Source organism: Ochlerotatus camptorhynchus, unplaced genomic scaffold (genome assembly GCF_037179485.1).
Source record: "Ochlerotatus camptorhynchus isolate MF236.1 unplaced genomic scaffold, CSIRO-AGI_Acam_v1.1 ptg000167l, whole genome shotgun sequence".
In the NCBI taxonomy this organism is placed as follows: Eukaryota; Metazoa; Arthropoda; class Insecta; order Diptera; family Culicidae; genus Ochlerotatus; species Ochlerotatus camptorhynchus.
In genome coordinates this window covers 2,471,477-2,493,117 of record NW_027040657.1, presented here as the reverse complement: position 1 = coordinate 2,493,117, position 21,641 = coordinate 2,471,477, and the positions used below count along the sequence as shown (strand labels likewise).

At 39.1% G+C, this 21,641-nt stretch overlaps 1 protein-coding gene across 10 annotated transcripts in view; it reads right to left on the bottom strand.

Moving 5' to 3' along the window:
- Window positions 1–21,641, bottom strand: part of LOC135701551 (stress-activated protein kinase JNK) — a 303,139-nt gene that overhangs the window by 165,656 nt on the left and 115,842 nt on the right. For all 10 annotated transcript variants that reach the window (XM_065222389.1, XM_065222392.1, XM_065222397.1 and 7 more), the window contains one exon: window positions 2,064–2,111. The gene's annotated coding sequence lies outside the window, so the exon portion shown is untranslated. The remainder of the gene's footprint in view (window positions 1–2,063; window positions 2,112–21,641) is intronic.

Below are 21,641 nucleotides of genomic sequence, written 5' to 3'. Positions count from 1 at the left end.
GAGCCGGGCTTGTGTTGGAACTCGTTGAGTCGCTCGGACGTAGCACGCAGTTAAAATCTCCAGCGAGGATGACGTTTTGAGTGTTGTACCGAAGGTAGTACGCGATCGTGCCGTTGAAAAATCTTTCTCTTTCCGCACGAACAACTGTCCCCGATGGCGCATATACGTTGCAGAGTGTCGTGTTTTGCACCCGCAAAGCGATGAGACGACCATCCAGGCTCTTCTCCACATGCGAGAATTGTATGTGGTCTTTCAGCGCGATTGCCGTTCCCCGCCTTGCTTGGTCCACATTGCAGATAACGTTGAAGCCAGGGATAGAGAGTTGCTCATTCTCCACCTCCTGGAGGAAAACGATATCCATTTCCAGTGTTCGTACAAAGGTTCCAAGAGCGTCAATCTTCGTTGCGTTCATAATATTGTTGATGTTGATGGTGGCGAGGTTGTAACTGGAGAACTCAGCCATTAGGACGGTTGGTTACTCCCATCTCGCTTGTCGTCGCAGTCGTCATCCACGCGAGGCTTCTTGCCTGGTGGTCGAGTGCGGAGGTGTCTTCTGGAGCTGGATGACCCTACAGACGAATCTGTTTCGTTTCCATCGGACTTACCACTAGCAGTTTTGCGATCCACTCCGCCGCTAGCGGGGGGTTGTTGACTTGTATAGGGAGTCAACGACCCGCTGTCCGATGGGGGAATCGAAGCCGAGGTAGGGGCTAGCGTGGGGAAATTCTGTTCGGTCAGAACTGGTGGTAGCAGCTTCTGTTGTTGACGTTGGGGAATTTGTTTCGGTGGTGGCATGGTAACAGCTTTGGCCGAGATTGGTTCGAACCGAGGCCGGGAAGCTTGGTTCGAGGTCGTTTTAGTTAGGTTCGCATTGGGAGTGGTTTGGTTTGAGTTTGTGTTGGTTTGGTTCGCACTATAGTCGACTTGACTCGTTTTTTGCGACGGCGTCTGCTTTGCGGCATCGGCGTATGATTTTTGCACGAGCAGTTTTTTATTTTGCACGCAAGTAGCCCCGATGTGCATGTATTCGCGGCAGTGTCGGCATGTTTGTAGCTGCCCGAAATACGATGCATTCGTCACTTCGCCGTCGATCGTGACCCACGACTCGATGTTTCGTATTGCGATTACGTCACCGTATCTTCCTAGAAAATCAGTGATTTTTTGATTCGACACGTCCTCGGATAAATCGTAGAGCCGACCTCTACTATCACTACCATATCATAACCATTGAAATCATCGAGCCACATCTATGACAATTCACCTGAGTTGGTCATGGAACAACCCCACCCAATCTCATACGGTCGACCGTCTGGAGGCCTTCTTCTAGTCATGGTAGATACCAGCGCGATTCGCTTCCGAAGGACTATTTCGAATGTCGGTGTCTGTTTACCATGTTATCCAACGCCAACCACAGTCAATGCCAAAGATCGAACTCACGGCTGGTGCACCGGATACAGCTCCGTGTTTTTTTTTATATGGTTGGCGTGGTGGTTAGGTGTTAGAGGTCGATATTTTCGTGACTAATAAAATATAATGTTTCAGGTGCAGACGAGCCGCGAGTCTGTCTGGTGTGGGCGACTGGGTGGAATATTCTGACAGCGGCGTTTTTTCTCCGAATCACCTGCTGCTTAGCCGTGTGGAAATGGAAATCCAAATGGGGCAAAGGTTATCGCTTGATTTGCCTTCGGAGCAGCTTAAAATGAACATAATTAGGACAAGGTTGTCGAGATCATTGTGTGAGTGAGGGCGTTTTCGGGGTTTGCTTGTTGGTTATTTCAGATATGAATAATTGTTGGCGAAAGGCGTGCTAACGAAACAAGTCACGCGGCAATAACTTTGGTTCGAGGAAATATCTTCATAGATTTCGGTTTCTTGACAACGGATTGATTTCTGGGGATGTATCAAAATTGGAACGGTGGAAGGATGCTGCTTACTCACAAGAATAACAGTTTTTTTAATGGTAGAATCAACTAATTTAATCCCCAAAATCTCTATAGAAGAAATACCCAGTATTGGGATTTTTTTCTAAACCCAAGCCCCAATTCACAAATAATAACACTTACCTTCAAATAAACAACGCTGAATTGCAAAGATCAGCTCAAGATGACAGTCTGAAAATGGAGAAGAAAATAGAAAAATAAAACGTTAAATTCGATTAGTCAGTACAAACGAGCATCAACGTCGCTCAATTAAAATTACGCTGAAGTCCTACGGCCAGGAGGAAATGCTTGAAGAATAAACAAGCAAGCTCAACAACAAAGTGACATTTTGTGCGCCAAACTTTCGACGGATGCCGTCATCGATTAGAGTGTCCTTCGAAGAAGAGCAAACATTCCGTAGGTCGCAAAAGTATTCCCCGGCCCGTTTCATCACTCAGCGTAGATTGACGTCTGAGGGAAAGTTTTTCCTAATTGAAAACCACGCTTTGAATCGAACGAATTTCACGCATAAAGGTGTTCCGGTGAAATATTGGTAGGACCTTTCGGTCTTCTCGGGACACGTTGCATATATACATGTTTGTTTCCGACGAATTCAATCCAATGTGGGGTTTCCAGGTATGTAGCATCGTTTATTGTGACGGTTGAAGATTCCTCGTAAAGACGCTGAGCGTTATCGCCAGTACCAGGCAGGTTCATTATGTTGCTACTACAGTAGGTGGATGGTCTCCTTCAACCAATTACGTTGATTAGTGCCAACCATAACTAGCTATCTTCAGAAAATCAGCTCAATTGGTTGAAAGTTGTTGACAACCGAGAAGTAGTGTTGGGTGGACGGTACCACTCACCGCATATATGGAGGGATTACTGTATTTGGGTAAAATCAGAGTTTGGGTTGTAGTAGATGCGTCATTTTGGAGGTACTTTGTACGGTAGCGATTGATGTTGAGGTGCTGAGAGTCATTACAATGTTGTTGTATTTGTGTAGCACTGCTGCTGAATGATGTGATATTTAAGCGTAAGGGTTTGGTTTTAGGAAATTAGGTATTGATGATATTTTTTTTCTTTGGTTTGTTTTTCGTCGATCTTGTTTTCCGTGCTGAGCACCAATGCTACCAACGCCAGGAAGGCAGCTCCCACACCTGGACCCTACCTATCGACCCATCAACTCATGAACCGGGGACCAACGGCTTTACTTCCCTTCCGAAGGAAGGCGTGATCAGCGATGTTATGCCTCAGAACATCCCGGCGGCGCCGACTGGGATTGAACCCAGGCCTGCTGGGGTGAGAAGTATTCACGCTTACCACTACACCACCGGCGCCGCTAATGGGGATGATATTTAACGGTGGTGAAATCAACAGCTCAAAGGACGTTACAGAAGAGACGAACCAGCCAGGTGCTGAAAGTCTCTATAGCAAGGCAGGTAGCGATCACTGCCGTCAGAAATAGTGATTTTAGTGACCATGTTGAATAAATAAGTGACCAAATAGTGACTTATAGTTTTTAAAAATAGTGACTAAAAAGTGACCTAAGAGAAGGCGCATCAAATAAATATTTGATGTTTTATACTTATTCAATTATTATCTCATAAACACTTATGTACGATATGAACCTTTCAAGCGAAAGATTCAAAAGAAAGTTTTTAGCCAAACCAGGAATCCTCAGGAATTTTTTTCTTCCTTAAACTACCTGGAAGTCTCAAGGAATTAAAAAAATGTCACTAAGGATATTTTAAAGAAAATAATGAATTTTAAAATACAACCATTTAATTGTTCTCGTTATTTTCATTCATACTTTGAACTTTAAAGATTCACAGTGGATTAATCTTCAGTTACAAATATTTTTTTTTTGGTTTTGGAACATGACTATTTCCTAAAAAAATAAATTTGAACAAGTTCTGGACTTAACAGCTATAATACTTCAATAAATTTTTAAGAATCTGGAGTCAAATTCCATGCGCAGTTTTAAAGATTCGAGGAATTTTATTATAGTTTCTAAGGACCTCATTCCAAGGGAGCTCTTGAAAAAAAAAAACATTCAGAAAAACAAATGCAATCGGCTTTTGAGGTAGTTCGGATGAATTTTAGATTTCATGTGAAGCCTTAGTTTTGAGTAGAATTACAAGAAACCCTGAATTGAGTTAAAAGTAAACTTTAATGAAAAATCTTAGGAATTTCCGAGGAGCATTGTAGGAGTATTGTGTGAAAATACTAAAAGGAGGATTACAATTAAATGTGAGAATAACTCCAGAACATCTTCAAAGGAATTCGGAATATAAATTCAGGAAAATCTGGCAAACAAATTATGGGAATAAATCTAAGGAATTTCAAAGGAGAAATGCCAAAGAATTGTTGTGAGACTTTCAATGTGATTAAAATTTCAAGGTAAGGAGTGAGATTCAAAAAAAAATTTGAAATGAATTCAATGAATATTCGGAGAATCTTTCCAAAGGATTTCTAATTGTAGAGAATTTCAAGGTTATTCCGAGAAAAAAAACTAAACTAAACTACCAAAAACTAAAAAAAAATGTAATTCTGAAGATAGCTTCATCGATATTTTGGGGAAATCTCCGTTGAATATGGAATGGAATATTTTGAGGTCTTCAGAATCACTTGAAAATTTTCAATTTTTTTTTTCTGAAGTTAATGAAGCTGCCTTGAAGTTCTTTTGTAGTTTGATAAACTAGCCTGATGCTCACAATACTTCTCCTCAAATTCTGAACTTTATAGGACTTCCTAAAGTTTCCTTAATTTTTCTAACGATCATGGATCTTCTTTAAAGGTTTAACAATTCACTGAAGTCCTCTAAACTTTTTTAAAATTTATGTGACTTCTCTGATGTTGACGGAACTGCTCTGAGGTTCTCTGTTCTTTTCTGAAATTCTCAAAACTTCTCTAAAGTTTTTGCAGTTCTCATGAAGCTTGTTGTACTGCGCTGAATTTAATTAAATCGTCCTAAAAATGCTTCAGTGAACTTCTGAACTTATGCGAAGACCTCAAATTATTTTTTACGTCTCTAAATTTATCTGAAAATCTGGGAACGGCTTTAAATTCCCCACAAATTACTTCACTGTCCTTCTGTAAAGTTTCCGAAGTTTTTCTATCTAGAATTTAATGGAATTATTCTGAAGCTATCTGATCATCCTCGATGTACTCGGAACTTCACTGAATATCATAAAACTATCTAAAAATATCTAAATTGAGTTCTCTGGAATTTCTTGAAGATATCGTTGCTTGCTAAAAGTTATCGCTTTTTTTTTATTAATGAAACTTCGTTGATGTTCTCTAATCAACTTAGCTAATTTTTCGCATTTTTTTAAGTTCTTGGAGTCTCCATGATATAACAACCTTAAAATTTTCTCACGTTTTTCGGATGCTCATAAAATGTGTATCACGTTTCAGGAATTATCTCGGAGCTTTGCTGAAGTTTTCGGAAATTCAAGTTTCTCCAAACTTCTTTAAGGTTTCTAATATTTCCTTGAAATGATTTGAACTGCCCTTTGATTCTCTGACCTGTATTGATGTTCTCGAAGCTTCTATAAAGCTCTTAGTTCTATTGAAGATTTCGATTCTGCCCGGAAATGAATAGAATTCCTGTTGATACTGGCAACACTTCAGGTGACGCTCCAATGACGACCGCAGTCAGCTGTCAAAACGACAGTACGGAAGGAGAAGCAGAAGAGAAAGAAGGGCAAGATCATAATGACTTGCATGATTATTAGTAGTTGAGGCTGCCAGAGATAAAGACCTTTGTTGAAAGCTAGCTAAAACTTATATCTAAACTGAAGTGATTATTCCCTATTAAAATTGCATATAATACACGAATTAATTTCGCGTGTCATCATTCAGTACAGTTGGAATTGTGTTATCAATACCTTTGCAAACCGAAATTTTCTAAAGCTATATTACAACCAATTCAACGTGTGTTGTAAATTGCTTACAGAAATCGGACAGGGGTTCACAATTCCTAACCTACGGAACATCAGCGGGAATAATTCCCGTAAACACTTTTTAATATCACTGAAATTCTCTGGACTTCTGTGAAGTTTCTGAAATATTTCTGAAGTTTTCATAAATTCTCTGAAGGTCTATGTACTTCCTGTACTGAAATTCTCGGAACACCTTAAGGGTTCTCGATTTGTTTTTTAGTACATCATGGAACTATCTTGAATTTATCTAAATTTACGATTATAGATTTTAAACTTCTCCAAAAGTCTAGACTATAGCTACGGGAAATGCTCTTAAGATCTGAAATTCCCTAAAGATTTCTAGATCCAGCTTTTCTGAGGTGCTTACAACTTCTTAAAAAATTTCACAATACCCCTCAAATTTTCTTAAATTTCTCAAGTTCGTTTGACACCTGTGAAGTTTTCTGAAATTCTAGGAACTTCAAAAAAAATTCTCGGATGCTAAAAGAACCGCTTTGAGGTGCTTACAGCTTCCAGTAAGTTTCCCATATTTTCAGCGTGGTAACTACCCTTATGTTCCTGCAGTTTGTTTATAGAGCTTCATTGAAATTCTCAGCATTTTCTTCTCCAAAGTTACTACAATTGTTGTAAAGTTAATGGGACTATAATGAAGATCTCTATTCTTTCATAAAGTTAATTACGAAATTGAAATAAATCATTTATTTGTTTACTTAATTCTGGCACTTTGAATATTTTCTATATTTTGAACTTGTACATACTAACACGAAACTTTAAGACATTGAATATGTTTAGATCTTGGACTCACTTACTTGGAAAACTCAGGTAATTTTATCCAGAAAAATTAGTAGACATCCTGTATATAGAGAAAGACGATTAAACGTCACAACGAAAAGAATAATGAATCTTCAAATAAATTCACGCTAAAAAAGTTGAAAATAGTGACTTGACCTTAAAAAAAGAGACTTTTTAGTGACAAGTCAAAAAAAAAAAGTGACCAAGTCACTAAAAAGTGACTCGCTACCAGCCCTGCTATAGTAAAGCTAAACTAAACTTAACTCAAAGGACGCTAGAACGGTTTTGAAGGGGATTGCGTTGTATTATTTGATAAATTTAAATTTCATTGAATCGAAAATAGATGATCGATGAAACCAATAACACAGCCAATTTGTGACACGTTAATTCATTACAATGGGGTCGAATCATGTTACTATCGAACAGTTTTCTACGCCAAATGATGAATCGGAAAAACTCAACCATCTCCGATTTGCACGAAAATTTGCATTTTTGTTCGTTATGGTAATTAACTCATATTGTTTATACCTTTTCCATCGATTTTTTCTTTTAATTCTTTTGCTTTTTCTCATATTCTTGCTGAAGTTTGGGTGAAATTATCACCTTTGATGGCACCTTTCAAAATTAAAAAAAAAATTTATTAAGGAAACGACACTTCTGATCGCTTTTAACTAGAAAACTGGTAAGAGACCCTTCAACTCCATGGCAAGTCTTATTCCTAAATTAGACGCTTTTAAGTTTTTAGTTCACAATAATGATTGTGATGCATTTGCTCTTTGTGAAACTTGGCTCTGTCCAGCTATCGAGCTTCCTTTTTATGATTTTAACATTATTCGACTAGATCGTGAGGATTCTTGTGTAGGAGGGGTACTTTTAGGGAATAAAAAGTTGTAACAAGGTTACACTAATTTAAAAAAAATAAGTAAAATACATTCCTACACAACCCCATTTAATTACAAATGTGTGCGATAATGAGAACCGAACTTCAACTAGGTAGACTTCGGGTTAGTTCACGAGTCGAGATGAGAGAGACTCCCCAATTGGATACTTATTGGTTCAAACTGCGTGAAAGGCTAGATCGGGTTAGAGCAGAGATAAGTAGGAAACGGTGGTAGTAAAAATTAACGAGTTTTGTAATTCGTCTGGAAATTTTACGGCGCTTAAGTCTAAGAAAATAATAATGTAAAAAGCCGATTTAAAATTTAAAACTATTATTTAGATAGATACTCAAAAAAAAAAAAAAAGTGCATTAGAGGTTTACGTGGAATACACGTGGATGATAAGGTTTTCGCACAGGTACTTGAACATACATCCCTGCAATTAACCATAGCAAACTGTTAGACATTACAATAAAACACAATTTGTTTGAAGATTTAAACCCTTCAAACAAGGGTGCACCCCTCGGGACGGAAAAATAGAACCGGCCGATCCCGTTCACCAGACCGACTCGACCGAGCGTCGGAGTCCACGTGTCGGCCGTATTATCGGACAGAACCCCAACGATTCGACGCCGCCCAACGATACTGGCGCTACCCGACCGCCACCTATCCGTCGATAGCCACCTGTTGAGGTGAAAATCGTGGTGGAAGCTTCGTTCCCACCGATCGGAAACTCACTTTAGTAGCGTGGGGGTAATCTGCTACCTCGTGCCCTCGTTCTCGAAGCTCGATGACTCGATACCCAAGACGCACGCCGCGTGGTATATCGCATCGAAACCACGATTTGTCGTACCACCACGACGCCCGCCGTTGGTAAAAAAAACTACCCCCCACCGGCACCCTGCAGCGTATCACAAAAGTCACCGAAACCACACGTCCAAAAACAGGCCAGATAACTTTAAGTACACTCCAGCCCATTGTACACACTCTACTAACCCCATCACCGATTTAAGAAAAGAAAAACCAGCTTTACAACACACCTGAAAAAACCTTTTCTTCTTGGCACGCCATAGACCCTAGAATCTAAAGGGTGATACGGTCAAAATTTGGTCAAGGGAAAACGCGTGTAAATCGGTGAAATCGTTTATTTAAAAAATCAAATTAAATTTCTTTTTCAAGTTCAATTAGTATAAAATTCAGGAAAAATATTCAGTTAGGCTTCCGCTTTTCCAAATCCGAATTGCCGGGCCTTACGCTTGACCCCTGCCATCAGCAGTATTTTTGGTCTTCTTTAGGTTCCGCTTGACAATAGCCCAGTATTTCTCAATTGGGCGGAGCTCTGGCGTGTTGGGAGGGTTCTTGTCCTTGGGAACCACCTGCACGTTGTTGGTGGCGTACCACTCCATGGCCTTTTTACCGTAATGGCAAGATGCCAAATCCGGCCAAAACAGTACGGAACAACCGTGTTTCTTCAGGAAAGGCAGCAGACGTTTATTCAAACACTCTTTCACGTAAATTTCTTGGTTGACAGTCCCGGAAGCTATGAAAATGCTGCTTTTCAAGCCACAGGTACAGATGGCTTGCCAAACCAGATATTTCTTTGCGAACTTTGACAGTTTCATGTGCTTGAAAACATCTGCTACCTTTCCCCTTCCTTTTGCCGTATAAAACTCCTGTCCCGGAAGCTGCTTGTAGTCGGCTTTGACGTAGGTTTCGTCGTCCATTACCACGCAGTCAAACTTCGTCAGCATCGTCGTGTACAGCCTCCGGGATCGCGCTTTGGCCGTCGTATTTTGTTTATCATCGCGATTTGGAGTCACTACCTTCTTGTAAGTCGATAGTCCGGCTCGTTTTTTGGCTCGATGCACGGTTGTAGACGATACACCCAGCTTATTTGCGGCATCTCGGAGAGAGAGGTTAGGGTTTCGCTTGAAACTACCGGCAACTCTCTTTGTCGTCTCAGCGGCTTCCGGTTTTCGATTTCCCCCCGATCCAGACTTCCTGGCTGTCGACAAACGTTCCCCAAACACTTTAATTACATTTGTAACGGTTGATTTGGCAACTTTTAGCGATTTTGCCAACTTTGCGTGCGAGTAGCTCGGATTTTCGCGATGCGCGAGCAAAATTTTGATACGCTGCTCTTCTTGCTTGGACGGCATTTTGACAACTGAAGAGTGAATTCCAAAATCAAAATATGAGCAACATTCTACACACACACACCTTCAAAATGAGGGGTGTTCAGGTTTTTTAAATGCAAAATTGAAAGAAATACGTCAAGTTGATATTGACCAAATTTTGACCGTATCACCCTTTAGCCCCCTTTTCGGAGTTCGCCATCGCTTTGCCGCCATTAAGAGTTTAATTGAACTCGCCCTGATGTCTCCAAGCCAGGTCCATTTGAGCCCATCGCTTCTTCACGGTAGATTCGTCTATCTGGCGCTTAAGTGAAGGTAGTAATTAGTTCCTCTTTCCAAAACACCCGACCCGTTACAAAGTGCTATTCCTTCTATAGAGTGAATCTTCCACAAATTCCAGGTATTGAAATTGTCGCATGTCAGGCTATTATTAAAGGTAAGAGCCTTTGTATTGCTTCTGTTTATATTCCTCCTAGAGCCGTTGTTAATCGCAAACAACTTTCAGATATCTGTTCGGTACTTCCTGCTCCACGGTTGATTATGGGGGATTTTAATTCCCACGGTACAGGCTGGGGGGAACTGTATGATGACAACCGTTCTACTTTGATATATGAACTCTGCGACAGCTTCAATTTGACAATTCTTAACAATGGAGAAGTATAGAAGTATGATTGTACTTGCCACACAATTATACCAATGCAAAAATGGTACGGGCATCGAAAGCTCTCAATTAATAACTGTGGAAGTGCATCTAGAACACTAAGTTGAGAGCACGCAATAAGCTAATATGCGATATGCAATAAGCTTGAAAGGCGAAGAAGAAGAAGAAGAACAATGGAGAAGTAACACATTTAGCTGGCCCATCCTCGAATGGAAGTAGATTAGACCTCACACTATGCTCTAATTCATTATCGTTGAATTGCACGTGGAATGTGATGCAGGATCCCCACGGTAGTGATCACTTGTCGATCAAAGTTTCAGTTGCCAGTGGGTTCAATCCGTTGGAAGCCGTTAACGTCGCGTACGATCTTACCCGTAATATCGATTGGACAAAGCTCAAGACTGTGATCGATGAAGCCCTAACGTCGGTAGAAGGGCTTCCACCGTTGGAGGAATATAACTTCCTGTTCAATCTGATCTTGGACAGCGCGCTTCAAGCTCAAACTCGGCCGGTTCCAGGAACGTCTTTCCGTAGGAAACCTCCTTCCCCTTGGTGGGACCAGCAATGCACTGAGGTTTATCGTAAAATGTCCGACGCGTTTAAGCTTTTCCGGAAACGTGGAACACCCGTACATTTCGAATCATACTCGGCTCTTAAACGCGAACTCAAGAGCCTCATTAAAGCCAAGAAACGCGGATACTGGCGGCAATTCGTGGACGGAAACGTCGATGAATACGCGTTGGAATGCGGCGCGACGGATGCGCCACGGGTCTTCAAACAACGAGAGCGAGGAGTACTCGGATAGTTGGATTCTCAAATTCGCGCGAAGAGTGGCCTGATTCTGTGCCGGCACAGATGATTTCTCGCGATAGACGAGATCAGCCAGCCTTTTTCAATGCTGGCGCTCTTTTCGTGTGGCAATTCGGCTCCGGGGGCTGATAGAATCAAGTTCAACTTGTTGAAGAACCGCCCAGACGTCGCTAAGAGGCGTGTGTTGAATTTGTTTTGTCAGTTCCTGGAGTTTAATATTGTTCCGGATGATTGGAGGAGGTGGGTGAGAGTTATAGCCATTAAAAAAACCTGGAAAACAAGCATCAGATCACAACTAGTATCGTCCCATCGCGATGTTATCGTGCATTCGAAAATTGTTGGAGAAAATGATCCTTTTTCGCTTGGACAAATGGGTTGAGACGAACCACCTACTCTCAGATACTCAATTTGGTTTCCGTAGGGGTAAGGGAACGAACGACTGTCTCGCGTTGCTTTCCACAAAAATTCAGTTGGCTTTTGCTAAAAAAGAGCAAATGGCTTCTGTGTTCATGGATATTAAGGGGGCTTTTGATTCAGTATCGGTTGAAGTCCTTTCAGACAAACTCCACGATTGTGGCCTTTCTACATTAACTAACAACTTTTGTACAATTTGCTGTCAGAGAAACATATGAGTTTTTCTCATGGAAACTCTACAGCTTCACGATTTAGCTACATGAGTCTCCCACAGGGCTCATGCTTAAGCCCCTTTTTGTATAATTTCTACGTCAGAGAAATTGACAACTGTCTAAGTGACAACTGCACGTTGAGACAACTTGCAGATGACGGTGTAGTGTCTATGACAGGGCCCAAAGGGGTCTGTAGTAAAGAGGAGTGAATATAGATAATTGTAAAGTCAAAGCTTATTACGATTTATTATGATTAGCAATTCGAGACCGTTTCTTAGCAATGATAAATGCTTCAACTCAAAACTGTTAAATTTTCTACATTTTATATTCTTGCATATCTGGCATCACTATTCAATGTACCACAAATATCGCGAGCGATGCGCAACAAAGCAGTCTGTGCCGAAGCCGATTGAGTAACGTGAGCATAGATGTGTGTATGTATGTGTTGAGAGATCTAACATGGACCAGTGATGCCACATTTTATTGATTTTCAATCTGTATCTTCATCGCAAAAAATCTTTTAAATCTGTAAAGGGTGTCCACGATGAAATTGCCACACACAAAATTGATTCGCAAAATTCGAGTTTTCATCCGATTGCCATCAAATTTTCAGGGATTGAGAAATAACTATTAAACTTCATTTTACCATTTTACTCGTATTTTATTTACAGTCCATACGCAAATGCCCGCACCTTGGCCTTAACCCCGGCCATAGGATTCTGCACAACCTGTGAATCAACCGTTTTTTGCATGTAAACCCATACTTTCTTCAGTTCCTCGACTGTCTTCACTACCTTAGGTCGTTTAAGAAGGTGCTGCTTCATAATCGCCCAGTACTTCTCGATGGGGCGGAGCTCCAGAGTGTTGGGAGGGTTGAACATTTTCAGCACGAAATTGACCTTATTGTCCGCATACCACTTCAGCACGTCCTTGGAGTAGTGGCATGAGGCCAAATCCAGCCAGAAGATTGTTGGGACGTTGTGGGCCTTCAGGAGAGGAAGCAGCCGCTTCTGGAGGCACTCTTTTATGTACACCTGTCCGTTCATCGTGTCCTGGGTCACGAAAGGTGCACTCCGCTTCCCGCACGTGCAGATGGCTTGCCAAACCAGGAATTTCTTCGCAAATTTGGACATCTTCTGAGTGCGGACATGCTCCGGAACGCTGAACTTATCCTTGGCCGTGAAAAACAGGTTGCCGGGGATCTGTTTGAAGTCGGCCTTCACATATGTTTCGTCGTCCATGATGCAGCATTCAACTTTCGTCAGCATGTTGAGGTACAACTTCCTGGCACGGGTTTTGGCGGACTTGTTCTGCTTCTCGTCGGCCTTCTGGACAAAACTTCGGCTTAGATGCAGCTTCTTAGCCACATCCCTAACGGAGGCGTTCGGATTTCGGTTGAAGGCCCCAACTACGCGGTTGTGATTTTTGGTGTTGTACGGAATACTTTTTCCTTCACTTCTGGGCTTCCGATCGGTGGTCAACCGTTCCTCGAACCGCTTAATCACTCGCAACACCGTGGAATTCGCGATTCCCAACGTTTTAGCGATGGAACGATGCGAGAGATCCTTGTTCTCGTGATGAATGCGCAAGATTTTATCACGCACGAGCTGTTCTTTCGACTCCATTTCCGCGAGTTTTGATCACAGGACTTTAAAACTTGCAGGATGTAAATAATGCACTATGAACTAAATCCACCCAAATTTTCATTAAATTCTACCCAACGGTTAAAAAGTTAGAGCAATTTCATAGTGTGGCAATTTCATCGTAGACACCCTTTATCTGGCTGACAAAAATCTGTAAAAAAATCTGTAGTTTAGCAACAAGCCCGAAACATTGATGTTGCCAAAATCGAACGGTTTAATTTTTAAATTTAATTTATAAATTCGATGATTATGAACCACCGTGAGTCATCTCTGTTACATAGAAGTTATTAATAATTATTCTTTTATTAAAAAATGTAATCACATGGAACAAAAGTACGTTATTTTTAAAATCTTTTCGATTTTGGCATGGCACGGGTACTGTAATTTATTTATTAATATCTCAGTGTGGGTTTACCTAAATCTTCATTGAGTTCATTCATAGTTCAGAAGGAGTTTGTTCAATGCTCAGAATCTTGAAAAATAACTAAAGTTACCTTTCTAAAGAATTGCATTTTTGTTTTTCTAGGGGTTGTTAATTTGAGTATCTTCGATTCATCTACCCGAATTGAAAAGGTGTACTTTGTATTTTCTGTATTTATGTATTTTTTAGTGTAGTATATTTTTGTATTAAAGTGATTAAATTCATTATTTAATGAATTTTTCGTATACAACGTATTGTCGATGTATTTTTGTGTATTTTATTTGTGGTATTTTAGTTATAACGAGTACGCACATTTACTTATTTTTATGGATTTTTTGAGTATTATTCGAAGTGTGTATTTAGAATTCATCTGATTCATGAAGTTGATCACCCCTCGTTTTTATTAAATCATGAAATCCTTTAATCTGGATTTTTTAAGTGATTTGTATCTTTTCTAAAATTCAGAAAATAAAAAAAACATTAAGTTCCAGTAGTAGTGAGAAACAAATTCGTTTCCAACGAAAAAATTCCTGGTTTACTAAAATGACTTGTTTACGGATTTGACATACACATATAGTTAATTAAATATTTTATCGGTCACCATGTAAATTGAACAAAAAGAAAGGGAAATTAATATCCCTTTCAACGAGAAATCAGAACATCTGAACATCAGAAGTCCATTCAAAAGATTCCAAGCCCATTCGAAGATAATCCCATCATATTTTATTTAGTGTAAAATACGTTTTGGGTTTGGTGCTCTCACATTGAATTCAAGCTGCTCAAAATTAAGAAACGATTATATATCAGAATTTATAAATATTAAAAAATAATATAAAATATATTCTTCTTATTTAAAAAATCTGTGTATTTTCCAAAAATTTGTAATCTGTATATACAGATATCTGTATCAAAATATTGAAAAAAATCTGTATGGTTACAGATAAATCTGTATATGTGGCATCACTGACATGGACATGCGAGTGATCCGCGAATTGTATGGAAGGAGCGTGTGAATCAGAAATGTAATATGCGTTCGTAAGAGTGAAACAACACTATTTGTCTTATTACAAAAAGGATATCATAAACCATTATGCGAGAATGTATGCGTTTGTTGAGTTATTACGCAGGGAAGCGTTTCCATAGTTGTTCATTCTGTAGACTATTTTTGAGACCATCGGACGTATCAAACGGAGCTGGCAGATTCTACCGTTGTCCGAAACAGCACGCGGTCACCACAGGGTCGACCTGCAAGCACCCTTACAGGATACCTTAGACAATTTATCTACTTGGGCTATCCAGCTAGGCATCGAATTCTGCACGGAGAAAACTGAGTTGGTTGTTTTTTTTCTAGGAAGCATAGCCCAGCACAAACGAAGCTTCAACTTTTGAGTAAGCCGATCACTCATTCCATACTCGATCATCCCTAAGGTGTCGAAGTATCATTGATTTAAAGGGTTGGAGGTGGGTCGAGACTTCATTCGTGTGCTGTCTCGCCTCATGTCCAATCACTATTCGTAAAACTCTCACTTGTTCCGTGTTGGGCTGGGGGACAGCAATCTCTGTGAATGTGGACAAGGTTACCAATACGCCGATCACATGATTATTTGGTCTTGTGATGAGCATCGTGGAGTCAGATCTGAGCTATGCGATTCCCTTCGGGCTCGAGGTAGACAACCTAATGTTCCAGTTCAGGATATTTTGGCTAGACGCGATCTGGAGTTTATGCAACTCATTAATGTTTTCTTTAAAAATATTAACCATAGATGGTAATTTTAATTAACCTTGTGTTTGGTTTGTATTGTGTGTGTGTGTGTTTGTTTTTTTTTGTATATTTGTTTCTGTAATAACTGTATAATTACAGAGTTGATATAACGTCGATAGGATTGAATTTGTGAAATAGTGAAACTTTTGAATCATAAATCATATTCCAAATCTCCTTTTCCCTCTCCCGATCCAAACAGTTGGCATCTACTAACCTCCAGAAAACCGCGAGTAATCGGTTAAATCCTTTAATTTTAGATTTAAGACATTTATAATGTATAAAGAAAATGGTAACTTGGCTCTGTAAAGTTTATTCGATTGAGCCTGTACAAATAAAGTAATTAAAAAAAAAGATTGAAAATACAGCTACAGAAAAGGATTATCGACCTATTAGCATACTTTGTGCTCTGTGGAAACACAGCACACTCTAGGTGGTGAAATATTCTTCTTCTTCTTCGCATTTCAAGCTTATTGCATATCGCATAATAGCTTATTGCGTGCTCTCAACTTAGTGTTCTAGATGCACTTCCACAGTTATTAATTGAGAGCTTTCGATGCCTGTACCATTTTTGCATTGGTATAATTGTGTGGCAAGTCCAATCATACTTCTATGCCCAGGGAAGTCGAGAAATTTTCCTACCCGAAAAATTCCTAGACCGGACCGGGAATCGAACCCAGCCACCTCCAGCATGGTCTTGCTTTGTAGCTACGCCTTTACCGACTGAGCTAAGGGAGGCCCCAGGTGGTGAAATATAATAACCTTAAATAACAAAACAGCGATATATTCGTACTGAAACTGCAAAATTAAAAGATAACTCAGGGGTATTTTGACCAAGTTCACTTTTTAACTGAACGGACCATGTTTGAAAAAAATATAGGTTCTCGGAAAAATTGCCATTATGCTTAAAAAAAAAACACGTGTCAAAGTCCACTTTCTCCCCTAAAACCTGCCTATTGTACCCCATTATCAAGATCAGCATGCAAGCGGGACCACTCCACATTTCAGCGATTAACAGTTTACAGATAGCGTGCAATCGAGGAAACGTGCGATGCCGCCTCGCTGCTAATCTTCCAGCAGATGAAAAATTTCCTACCCGCAGAGTCGCCGAGCCGCAGGGCAACAATTAAAATTTGATTCCATCCACTTCGCTTGCCGACATCGAAGCGGTATTTAATTCCAGACCCGCCTGCCCACCGCGTGTTTTTCCGCAACTTGAAGGGAGCCAATTACAAGGCTTTAGATTGAGGACATGGAACGTCCTTTTTTGCAAGACGAACACTGTGCCGTGTTTGACATGCACCAACCAAAACCGATCTCGCGTCCGTGAGTTAATATTGTCAATTCCAGAGAGCATACCCGCTGTGTGCGCGGCCGATACTGATAGAACCAACACGTCGAGCACGTCTGGCGGCTCAAAGTCTACAATCAAAATGCGGCTGGTTGGTTGTGAGTGGAGCCGAGCCGGGACAGACAACTTGGAGGCTATAGCAAGATGATGAGTTTTTCAGGTTCAACGGTAACCGGAATGGCCTTGCTTAATTCGATGTTGGATAATAATCTTATTTGAAGAGTGATTAAATGTTTACGACTTGATTAGAGGGGGGGCGGGTTGATTTTGACAAGATTTGGCTAATTTGGGCATAATTCGATCAGAGGTTGTCACTTGAAGGCCGGGATATCAAGAGCTGCTAAAGTAATAATTGAAATTAAGTGGTTTACCTCAGTAACAAACTTTTCCTATGCTTGTCAATGATCCTCACTTTTGAGCTCTTCGCACTAGGATACAATTTTAGAAGGTTGGAAAACTTTATCTTTATTATTCGGCTCACAAGTTACACCTCATGAACTATCCGCTCCCGTTTCCAGTTTGGTGAAAATTGGTGTTCACCGTTCGAGAGAATCATCATCGTCATCTTTTGGAACGAGTTGCCACTAGTGTTGAGTAGGAAAGGTTCCATTTACCTTGGTTCTATTAATATCAGATCGATATTGTGAATTATGAGCATCGCTCGGCTGGCTTACTTTGTACCTTTCGTTGGATTTTGTCGCTTTTTTTCACACTGAGTACACACTTCACTCCTACACACAAGTATGACATTCTAGAACATAGCACCGTGTCTCGAGGATCTCAAAGCACTTATATTGCTTTTTATTTTCTTTTTAATCCTGCTACTCGTTTGCTTCAAACGATGTATGAATTTCAACATATGCATATATGAAGGTTTGTACGAGCGAAGCTTGTTTGCGAGCTACTGGTATATGATGGCATCGAGTCGAAGCATGTGATCGGGGTACGAATAATCAACGCAAATCGGAATTCCGTGAAAATTTTTATTTGATTTCTCCGATAGAACGTGGCATCCGGAGATCATTGAAATATTATCGATGCAGTGAAAACGTACTGAAGAACTGATGGCTTCCGAATTTCAGAGTTTCAGAGTTTCAGAAGTTCAAAGATGATTGTACGGTATAGTACCCATGTAATAATATTTGCAGGTGTTGAGTTTCAATGAGCCATGGAATTAATCCACCTAGCAGTAGCACACGTTTTTCTCCTGCAAGTTATTTTGGTTAGCATCCATGTATCTCACGCTGATCGTCACGAGCAATCGTCATCTCATCCTAGGACAAGTAACGAATAACTTAATATGTGTTAAAAAGGCCATACAAATTTTGTATGAATTTATCAACTAACAATTTTAGCTGCAGATTAGCTTATATAGCAAAAAATTAGTTTATACAGAAAATTTTTGCCTGTATGAGCTAGTCTGCAGCTGAAATTGTTTGTTGGGTTAGTACTAAATGATTGCCTATAACAAATAATTATACAAATCGGAGAAGGTCGAGTTTTTCCGATTCGTCATTTGGCGTGGAACTGATCAATTGTAACATTACTTTTACATGATACATAACATTATCTCTGTAAAACCAGTAACTACAAGTCAGAAGGACCTAACTTAAAAAGTTATCAATGACATTAAAGCTTAATAATTCACAACTCGCAGCACCAGGCATGAAAAATCATTTGCATTCATTTCGTGCATTCATTTACGTTCATTTGTCCCTAACTTTTTTCATCAACAGAATTCCGCAAACAGAATCCACTACTGTTTTTCAGTGAATGCTCTAATTCGTGATGCATAAGAGATACAGATTTGAGCTCTTAACAAAAGTTGTAGCTAATAACAAAACCTACACACTTAGAAATACCTAATTTTACACGTGACGGAATCCATCTTTGACATAATGGATGAGACGTAAACAAAAATGTCATGTAAAATTAAGTGCTCCGAGACTGAAAAGTTCATTGCTCGACGAAAAGTACATTTGATTTAGCTGAATCTCGCGTCTATTATGATTCAATTTTATGTCATAATTGACGCTCGTATATGTCAGTCTCAGAGCACCTAAATTTACATGAATTTTTCTAAGTGTGTACAAAAGTTCTATACATCATTTTGCGGAATTCTGTTGATAAAAAAGTTAGGGGTAAATGAATGTACAGCACATCCCCACAATCTTATACCACCTTGTAGAGCTAACTCTGCTCAATCAGATGGTGTAGCTAGTTTGCGTCGGTGTGTTGCCTTTAATGAAAAATCTTCAATGTTTACGCTTTCATTTAGGCCTTTTTGACATACTGAATCATTAAATTTCATAAGCACAAAATAGCAAACAGTGGTTTTAAAATCGGGGCTGGTAGCAATCACTGCTATTTAAAAATAGTGATTTTAGTGGCCATGTCGATGAAATAAGTGACCAAATAGTGACTTATAGTTGTAAAAAATAGTGACTAAAAAGTGACCTAAGAGTAAATTTTAATGAAAAATCTTAGAAATTTTTGAGGAGCACAACTCCTGTGAGCTTCATAGGAAAATTCCAAGGGCATTCTGAGCATAATTTCATAAAGTTTGTGGGAGAAAACGAATCCGAAGCATAAGTCTTTGGAATTTTTTTGAAAATACTAAAAGGAGGATTACAATTAAATCTGAGAATAACTCCAGGACATCTTCAAAGGAATTCTGAGAATGAATTCTGGATAGTTTGCCAAGCAAATTATGAGAATAAATCTAAGGAATTTGTGAGGAGTAATGCCAATGAATTGTTAGGAGACTTTCAATTTGAGAAGAATTCCAAGGGAAGGAGTGAGATTGAAAAGGAAATCTGAAATGAATTCAATGAATATTCGGAGAATCTTTCGAAAGGGTTTCTTATTGTGGAGAATTTCAAGGTAATTCAAAGGAAAACTAAAAGAAAATTCAATTCTCAAGATTTTTCTGAAGTGCATGAAGCTTCCATTAAATTATCGACACTAAATTAAAACTTCTTCAATAGTCTAGACTTTCCTGGTGTTACTGCCTAAACGATTACTGAATTTCTTTAAAGTCTCTAGACTGCACTGAATTTATCAGTATTTTTTAAGAACCCGCTTACATGAAGTTCTCTAAATTTGTTTAATAATCCGGAAAGTTTTCTGATATATTTTCATAAATCCCTGACGCTGCTGACGTTTTTGGATCAATCATAGAATTCATGAAATAACCCCCCAACTCCAAGGAACTCCTTGTAAATCGCTGCAAATTTGCTTAAGTTAATAGAATTATTCTGAAGCTATCTGATCGTCCTCGAAGTACTCGGAACTTCGCTAAATATCATAAAACTATCTAAAAATTTCTAAATTTATTAGAAGTTCTTTTGAATTTCTTGAAGATATCGCCGCTTGCTAAAAGTTCTCGCATTTTTAATGGAACTAAATTTTAATGGAGCTAAATTTTTGCATTTTTTTAAGTTCTCTGAAATCTCTATGATATAACACTAGGAATTCTCTCGGAGCTGTGCAGAAGTTTCCGGAAATTCCCTTTGATTCTCTGATCTGTCTTGATGTGTTGATGCTTTCATAAAGCTCTCAATTTTATTGAAGATCTCGGTTCTGCTCGAAAATAAATGGAATTTCCGTAAGCACATTTAAATTTCCCAGAAATTCTCTGGACTTCTGTGAAGTTCCTGAAATATTTCATAAATTCTCTGAAGGTCTCTGTACTTCCTTAAATTCTCGGAACATCTTAAGGGTTCTCGATTTTTTTTCAGCACATCATGGAACTATCCTGAATGTTTCTAAATTTACGATTTTGAAAAGTCTGGACTTAAGTTACGGGAACTGCTTTTAATATCTCAAATTCCCCAAAGATCTTTAGATCGAGCTTTTCTGAGATGCTTAGAACTTCTGAAAAATTTGCACAATACCCCTCAAGTTTTCTATATTTCTCAAGTTCACTTGACACCTGTGAAGTTCTCTGAAATTCTAGGAAAATTTTTGGATGCTAAAAGAACCGCTTTGAGGTTCTTAAAGCTTCCGGTAAGTTCCGCATATTTTCAGCATGTTAACTTCCCTTATGTTCCCGCAGTTTGTTTATGGAGCTTCACCGACATTCTCAGCATTTCCTTTCATTCCTCAGAACTTCTCCAAAGTTCCTACAATTGTTGTGATGTTAATAATACTGCAATGAAGATCTCTAATCTTTCATAAAGTTCCTTACGAACTTGAAATAATTCATATTTCTTTTCCTTAATTCAGGCTCTTTGAACATTTTACACATCATGAACTTGTACTTGGAATACGAAACTTCAAGACATTCCATATTTTTAGATCTTGGACTTACTCAAATTAAGTACGTTTTTTAAAACTTTTTTAAAGTGAGAAATTAAGTAAGTGCTAAACTTCAACATTCAATGGATTTGATTGTAAAGTTGTTTCTTTAAAACTGATGCCATGTCTTAAAAACGTTTGAGTTGATTACTGTTGTTTTTGATCTTCCAAAAAAGTATATTTTGAATGCATTTAAAAAAAAAAGCTTTCTTATTATAAGCCTGGAATTCGTCGATTAAAGTTCTGGAAAAAACCTGGAAATCTCAGGAAATTATTTAGTCACAAAGAATGATCAATCTTGAAATAAATGCACACTAAAAAAAGTTGAAAATAGTGACTGATTACAAGAAAATGTGCCTGGCTTGAAAAAAGTGACCAAGTAACTAAAAAGTGACTCGCT